Source organism: Ovis canadensis, chromosome 24 (assembly GCF_042477335.2).
Source record: "Ovis canadensis isolate MfBH-ARS-UI-01 breed Bighorn chromosome 24, ARS-UI_OviCan_v2, whole genome shotgun sequence".
NCBI classification, from domain to species: Eukaryota; Metazoa; Chordata; class Mammalia; order Artiodactyla; family Bovidae; genus Ovis; species Ovis canadensis.
Window position 1 is genome coordinate 33,615,785 of NC_091268.1, and position 8,034 is coordinate 33,623,818.

At 42.5% G+C, this 8,034-nt stretch overlaps 1 pseudogene; it reads right to left on the bottom strand.

The window, feature by feature from the left end:
- Positions 1 to 5,076: 5,076 nt before the first annotated feature.
- On the bottom strand, positions 5,077 to 6,369 carry LOC138429778 (osteoclast-stimulating factor 1 pseudogene; annotated as a pseudogene).
- Positions 6,370 to 8,034: the final 1,665 nt, after the last annotated feature.

Sequence of the window (8,034 nt, forward strand, 5' to 3'; positions counted from 1 at the left end):
ACTCCAGTATTCTTACCTGGAGAATCCAAATGGACAGAGGAGCCTGGAAGGCTACAGTCCATGGGGTCTCACAGAGTCAGACACAACTGAGCTACTAAGCACAGCACAGCATGTCATTGTTGATATAGCAATTACAGGCCTCCCCTAGTGGCTCAGTGGATAAAAATTCCGCCTGCAATGCAGGAACCACAGGAGACGCGGGTTTGATCCCTGATCAGGAAGATCCCCTGGAGGAGGAAATGGCAACCTTCAGGGAACGTTTAATTTTAAGGAATCCTATATGTTTCTGTTTCTCAAAGGCCCTCTATTCCCAATCAGTTCCTGGAAACCAGGAACCGGCAGAGCTGCACGCAGTTCTCAGGACTGAGGTCATGAGACAGAGCGCACACGTGGATTTCTTTCAGTAACCTTTTACTTTTCTGTAAAACTACTTAGTTGTGTTCCTGTTTCTCAAGGTATGGATTGTCTTCTGGCCCTGTGACATTGTTATTCCCCTAGTTACTGTTGTTATGGCCCTATGATGATTGTTATTTCCTTAGTTACTATAGTTATGAGTCTGGTTTTGGTGTTTTTGCTGAACTTTATTTTCTGCCTAAAGCTTCCTTGTATAACAATATATAAGCACATGCTGCCTAAAATAAAGCACCCTCGTTTCACTCAAGACTTGGGTCCCCCGTGTCCTTCTTTTCATCGCTTTCTCTTCATTGACTCTCGTCCCTGGGTCCCGGTCTGCAAAGACCATAACAGCAACCCATTCTGGTATTCTCACCTGGAGAGTCTCATGGACAGAGGAGCCTGGCTGGCTACAGTCTGTGGGATCACAAAGAGTAGGACATGACTAAAGCAGGCGCCCATGCATATGACAATTACCCTTCAGTACTTCAGTGAAACAGTTTAAGGAACAGTAACTACCAGTAATCTAGATATTTCCATTGTACTCCTATAAAAGTAACAGGAAATACTTTTTTTTTTAATTGGGTCTTATATTCACTTTGTTTCTGTTCAGTTGCTAAGTTGTGTCCCACTGTTTGTGATCCCATGGACTGACTGCTGCCTTTTCATACTGTTCATGGGGTTTGCCAGGCAAGAATATTGGAGTAGGTTGCCATTTTCTTCTCCAACGGACCACATTTTGTCAGAACTCTCCCCTATGACCTGCCTGTCTTGGGCAGCCCTGCATGGCATGGCTCGTAGCTTCATTGAGTTATTGCAGGCTGCATAGAATCTGCCTGCAATGCAGGAGACATTGTCCTGCCCGTTTGCCAGGACAAGGCTTTAATGTATAAAATAGATAACTAAAGAGAACCTACTATGTAGCACAAGAAACTCTCTACTCAGTGCTCTGTGGTGACTTAAATGGGAAGGAAATCCAAAAGAGAGGGGATATGTGCATACATGTGGCTGATTCACCTTGCTGTACTAAGCAAGAAACTAGCAGAAACTAACACAGCAGTGGAAAGAAACTAACTATACTCCAATAACAGAAAGTAAAGGAAAATAATGAGACAGTTCCAATTCTGTTCAAAGGTATTAGAATGAGCACAGCTCAGCTGGAGATACACGAATCTTCTAAAGCCTTATGAAGTACTCAAACCATAATTCATGAATAAGAAAATGATGAATAAGATGGATGTTAGCTAAGCCTGCCGTGGTAATCATTTCACAACACATATCAATCAAAACTGTCATGCTGTTATGCCTTAAACTTATACAGTGATGTACATCAATTATTTCTCAATAAAGCTGGAAAAGTAATAAAATAAATTCTTAAATTAAAAAATAAAAAATTAGGTCTTATTGGAGCCATTTAGATCAGCCCCCTGAGAAGCCTTCTGTCTTCAGGGGGTCTTCCTTCAAACACCAACCTCCCCTCCTGAAGTTTCAGTGTTTCCTCAGTTCCTATGTGCAAAACTCAAAGCCCCTGAGTTGGTACACAAGAAGGAGCCATTTAGATCAGCCCCCTGAGAAGCCTTCTGTCTTCAGGGGGTCTTCCTTCAAACACCAACCTCCCCTCCTGAAGTTTCAGTGTTTCCTCAGTTCCTATGTGCAAAACTCAAAGCCCCTGAGTTGGTACACAAGAAGTGCTCCTAATCTGAACCTTGTAACTCGCCCTCACCTTCTCTTATACCCAAACACTTCTTCGCCTTAGGTATACAGAGTCATTTGTGATTATTTCTGTTCATCTTTTCTGCACACATTGTTCTTTCCTGACTTCCTGGAAAACTCCCAACATCCTCTAAGAGGTAACCTAAGTGTTAATGTCTCTAAGTTGAATCCTATTCAGGATTGAGCACCTCCCCTGAAAGGTTTTCTTCTGGACCCTGGACCCGCTTTCCCTGCACTGAGGCCTGGCCCAGCCTGGCGACCCGCTATGCTGAAGCCCCACAGTGAGCTGTATGTGCCGTGAATAATTTGTATCATAAATAATTTGTATAATTATTTCATAATCATAATTATGTATCCAACATATTACAAATCATAATTTGTATGGAACACCACTGAGTGACTGAACAAGGACTCACAAGCAAGTCTTTGACAGTTGCTATTGCAGGGAATGGCCACAGGACTACACGTTTTTCTCAAGCCCAATTGTGAGTACCTGGGAAATGAAAGCTTTTGAGAGTTTTAATTCAGGGCTGTAATTTAATGTGGAATGTACCTGAATGAAAACCCAAAAGCTTTTGGGTTTTTCCTGAGTATTCTTTTTTAAATTAACCTTTACTTCTTATTGTCTTCCCTGGTGGTTCAGATAGTAAAGCGTCTGCCTGTAATGTGGGAGACCCAGGTTCAATCCCTGGGTTGGGAAGATCCCCTGGAGAAGGAAATGGCAACCCACTCCAGTGTTCTTGCCTGGAGAATTCACTTTGCTTCGCTTTGCTTTACTTCTTATTATAGTAACACTGATAGGCAACGTGCTGTCGGTGGCAGGTGAACGGAATATATTTTCTATTTTGCTGTAATGTTATTTCTGCTTTCTCACCATTGTGCCCTGATTAAATTCTAGAGACATAACTTCAGTTTCTTTTTAATTTGCCGTCTAAGCCACTGGGGAAGCCCCTCATCGCATTAGCAGAACAAAAATAATAGCACCAAAGTTAGAAATCCGATTCTGAAATAACATGTTCCCAATTATTTGGAAGTAGTTAGGTCTTTCTTTTTGAAAGGAATGATTTTGAAATAACCCAAACTTTGGTCGATCTTGCATTCCTGTGTTAAAATAGCAGAGGTATTTGAAACGTTCTTTCCATTTATTTGAACTCTTCTCTGACAAACTAAACCACACAGTTCTTTCCCCCATTAGGCTCAGGCAGTTTGATAAAAGAGAATGAAAAAAAACGAGACACCTCAGATGCCCTGAGACAGTCTGATAAGTGATTTGTCTCACAAGAAACTGCGAGGCTTGAGTTCACTGCTGCTAACGCATAATACACCTCATGAGCATGGAAGGGTCACTGATGTACATATATGTCATTGAGCATAATCTTCTGTCAACCAGAGACCAAGGGTTTCAGAAAAAGTGACAGTAAGCTCTCTCCTCCCACTGACTCTGAATCTCTGTGACTTCCTAAGCTCCTTGAAAGTGAAAGTCACTCAGTCGTGTCTAACTCTTTGTGACCCTATGGACTGGGCTATACAGTCCATGGGATTCTCCAGGCCAGAATACTGGAGTGGGTAGCCTATCCCTTCTCCAGGGGATCTTCCCAACCCAGGAATCAAACCGGGACCTCCTGCACTGCAGGCAGATTCTGAGCTCCTTACTTTAATGAATTGCATCCCCTTGCTTTCCTCCCTGATGCCTGATGGTGACAGTAGCCCCAAAGAGCAGGAGGTCTGGGCCAATAACTGACTATGGGCTCTTCTCTTCCCTTTCCAGTCCTGCCTTTTCACCTCTTCCTCTTTTCTCTGCTCATTGCTCACCTTTGCCATTATCGTTGGGAGGCAGTGGACAGGCATTATCCTTCATCCAAAACACAACAAGTGAAAATGCATTGCTATCCCAATAGGAACATTTTAATTTAGACATAAGAGCAGCTCACAATGAATATGGACTTTTACGTTTTTCCATAGATTTGTTATTGTTCAGTCACTCGGTTGTGTCTGACTATTTGGGACCCCATAGACTGCAGCACACCACGCTTCCCTGTCCTTCATCATCTCCCAGAGTTTGCTGAAGTTCATGTCCATTAAGTCAGTGATTCAATCCAACCATCTCATCCTCTGTCACTCCCTTCTCCTGCTCTCAATCTTTCCCAGCGTCAGGGTCTTTTCCAATGAGTCAGCTCTTCGCATCAGGTGGCCAAAGTATTGCAGTTTCAGCTTCAGCATCAGTCCTTCCAATGAATATTCAGAACTGATTTCCTTTAGAATTTACTGGTTTGATCTGCTTGCAGTCCAAGGGACTCTCAAGAGTCTTCTCCAACACCACAGTTTGAAAGCATCAATTCTTCAGTGCTCAGCCTTCTTTATGGCCCAACTCTCACATCCACACATGACTACTGGAAAAACTGTAGCTTTAACTAGACAGACATTTGTCAGCAAAGTAATGTCTCTGCTTTTTAATACACTGTCTAGGTTGGTCATAGCTTTTCTTCCAAGAAGCAAGCATCTTTTAATTTCATGGCTGCAGTCACCATTTGCAGTGATTTTGGAGCCCCCCAAAATAAAGTCTGTCACTGTTTCCATTGTTTCCCCATCTATTTGCCATGAAGTAATGGGATGGGATGCCATAATCTTCATTTTTTGAATGTTGAATTTTTTTTTAAGTTTACATATTTTATTAGAAATGTATCTCCTCAATGATTGCTGCCTTGACTTTAATCAAAGCAGATATATCAACAGAAGGCTGAACAGAAATTCCACAGTACTATGCCAACTTGATCCCCTAACACACTGAGAATCTCCCACGTCCACAGTTTCCATCCCACAGCCTCTGAAGAAGGGGAGGGGCTTAGGGAGCCCCACCTTGTACCAACAATAAAGTACACTGTACCCAGAAAAAAAGAAAGAAATCTGGCTGCTATGACTTCTCTGCTAATAATACAAAATGTATTTTAAAAAATCAAATCAGGCTTTACCTAAATATAAAAAGCTTTTATTTATTTATCAGCAAAGAATAATACCATAAAACAGACAAAAGAAATAAAGTCTCTTAAAATGTTTATTTTTGTCAGAATAGCTGACAATTTTCTGTTAAATCTTTTGGTTTATTATTATAATAAGCATCCCTCCCTTGAAAAATCCATTCAAAATATCTCAATCCTTGAGGTAAAGAACTTAAAAAAAAAAAAAACTGACTTTTTTAAAGAAAAAAATTTTTTTAATTCCGTTAAGCTTGATAAATAGAAATAATCTCTTCTTGTTCTACTCTGGTGAGCAAATATGTACTTTATACAGCAAAATATCCAGTCACTTATTGGCAAACTGAAGGTGAGAACTAGTCACTTACAAGTTTTACTCAAACACAGTGCAATACTGCCACGTTGATATAGACTTTTTTTTTTTTAACAGTTACCAACACTCTTCTGACAAAGACAAGGTTTTGAAATGGCAAAAGCAACAGAAGTTTTAGATCTCAAAGCTCCGGAAGGGAATTAATCTGAGTCTTCATCATCAAGACAGTCCTCGGCATTGCTTAATGATTGGACTGCATCTGTTCCCTGTTTCTTTTTCAGGAGAGATGCACAGGCAGCATTAGTAGCCATATCCAGGGCCAGCTTCTTCTCATTGTTTCTTAAGTCTGTTCTAGCACCTTTTGCCAGAAGCAACTGTACAATATCTGCATAACCCTTCCAGGCAGCGGCATGCAAAGCTGTGTCTCCCAGCTTGTTCTGTTGGTTCAGTTCAATGTTTGGTTGAGTAAACAGCATTTCCACTATATCTTTGTGACCCCCGTGACAAGCCCAGTAGAGGGCAGTGCTTCCAGCTTTGTCCAAACCGTTAACACCCACTCGGTTGTCCAAACACTCTCTCAACCAGCTCAAGTTGCCTCTTTTTGCAGCCTCATGCAATGGGCTGTCGATGGATTCTGCCTGCTCTGCCACACATAGTTGCTTGGGATCAGTCCAGTCCTGCCTTTGGAGGTACCTTTCCACCAATTGGTATCACTCATGCCAGTAATGTAGATAATATCACCTTCTTCAAAGTACAATTCATCTGGAGTTCTGGGTTCAAACGTATAAAGAGCTCTGAACACTTTAACTTGTCCTGGTTTGACTGGTTTGGGTGGCGGCTTCGACATCTCTCTTCCTGGAGCGGCTGATTCTGAAGACCACGCACGGAAACTCAACCAAACGCGCCTCCAGCCGACACTCTGAGCACCTCAGTTTCTTTTTGTCTGCTTTGCAGCGGTGCGCCTCCAGGGACCGGTGTCTACTCTCGGCCTGAATGTTGAATTTTAAGCCAGCTTTTTCACTCACCGGTTTCACCCTTATCAAGAGACTCCTTAGTTCCTCTTCACTTTCTGCCATAAAGGTGATGTCATCTGCATATCTAAGGTTATTGATATTTCTCCTGGCAACCTTGATTCCAGCTTGTGATTCATCCAGCCCAGCATTTCAGTGATATACTCTGCACAGAAGTTAAATAAGCAGGGTGACGATGTACAACCTTGATGTACTCTTTTCCTGATATGGAACTGGCCACTTCCTCTGCCTCCCCTTGGGACCTTTGTTGGGCAGAAGTAGCTGCCACGTGATGGGGGACATAGCAGCTCTGGAAAAGCCCAGGTGACCTGGAAGTGGGGCCTCCCTCCCACTCTCACCTGTGCAGCTGGACCACACAGAGGCAGATGCCCCAGTTCCAGCCAAGCCTTCCTGCAGTGCCCATGACACTCTGCGTGCATCCTGCAGACATCGATCTCCCAGATAACTTGCCCCAAGTGTCTCATTAAGAGAGAGAGCAGTGAACAATGGGATACATGTGTCTTTCTCAATTTTGGTGACAATATACAGCCTTGTCCAGTTCTAACTGTTGCTTCTTGACCTGCATACAGATTTCTCAGGAGGCAGGTCAAGTAGTCTGGTATTTCCATCTCTTTAAGAATTTTCCATATTTTATTGTGTCCAGTTTATTAGAACTGGACATGGAACAACAGACTAGTTTCAAATCGGGAAAGGAGTACATCAAGGCTGTATTGTCACCCTGCTTATTAAACGTATATGCAGAGTACATCATGAGAAATGCTGAGCTGGATAAAGCACAAGTTGGAATCAAGATTGCCGGGAAAAATATCAATAACCTCAGATATGCAGACGACACCACCATTGTGGAAGAAAGTGAAGAACTCAAAAGCCTCTTGATGAAAGTAAAAGAGGAAAGTAAAAATGTTGGCTTAAAACTCAACATTCAGAAAACAAAGATCATGGCACCTGGTCCCATCACTTCATGGGAAACAGATGGGGAAACAATGGAAATAGTGACAGACTTTATTTTGGGAGCTCCAAACTCACTGCAGATGGTGACTGCAGCCAGGGAATTAAAATACACTTGCTCCTTGGAAGAAAAGTTATGACCAACCTAGACAGCATATTACTTTGTTGACATTACTTTGTCAACAAAGATCCATCTAGTCAAAGCTATGGTTTTCTAGTAGTCATGTATGGATGTGAGAGTTGGACTATAAAGACTATAAAGAAAACAGTGCTGAAGAATTAATGCTTTGAAACTGCGATGTTGGAGAAGACTCTTGAGAATCCCTTGTACAGCAAGGAGATCCAACCAGTCCATCCTAAAAGAAATCAGTCCTGAATATTCATTGGAAGGACTGATGCTGAAGCTGAAACTGCAATACTTTGGCCACCTGATGTGAAGAACTGACTCATTGGAAAAGACCCTGGTGCTGGGAAAGAGTGAAGGCGGGAGGAGAAGTGGATGACAAAGGATGAGATGGTTGGGTGCCATCACTGACTCAATGGACATGAGTTTGAGTAAGCTCTGGGTGTTGGTGATGGACAGGGAGGCCTGGCGTTCTGCAGTCCCTGGGGTTGCAAAGAGTCAGACATGACTGAGTGACTGAACTGAACTGAACTATTGTGA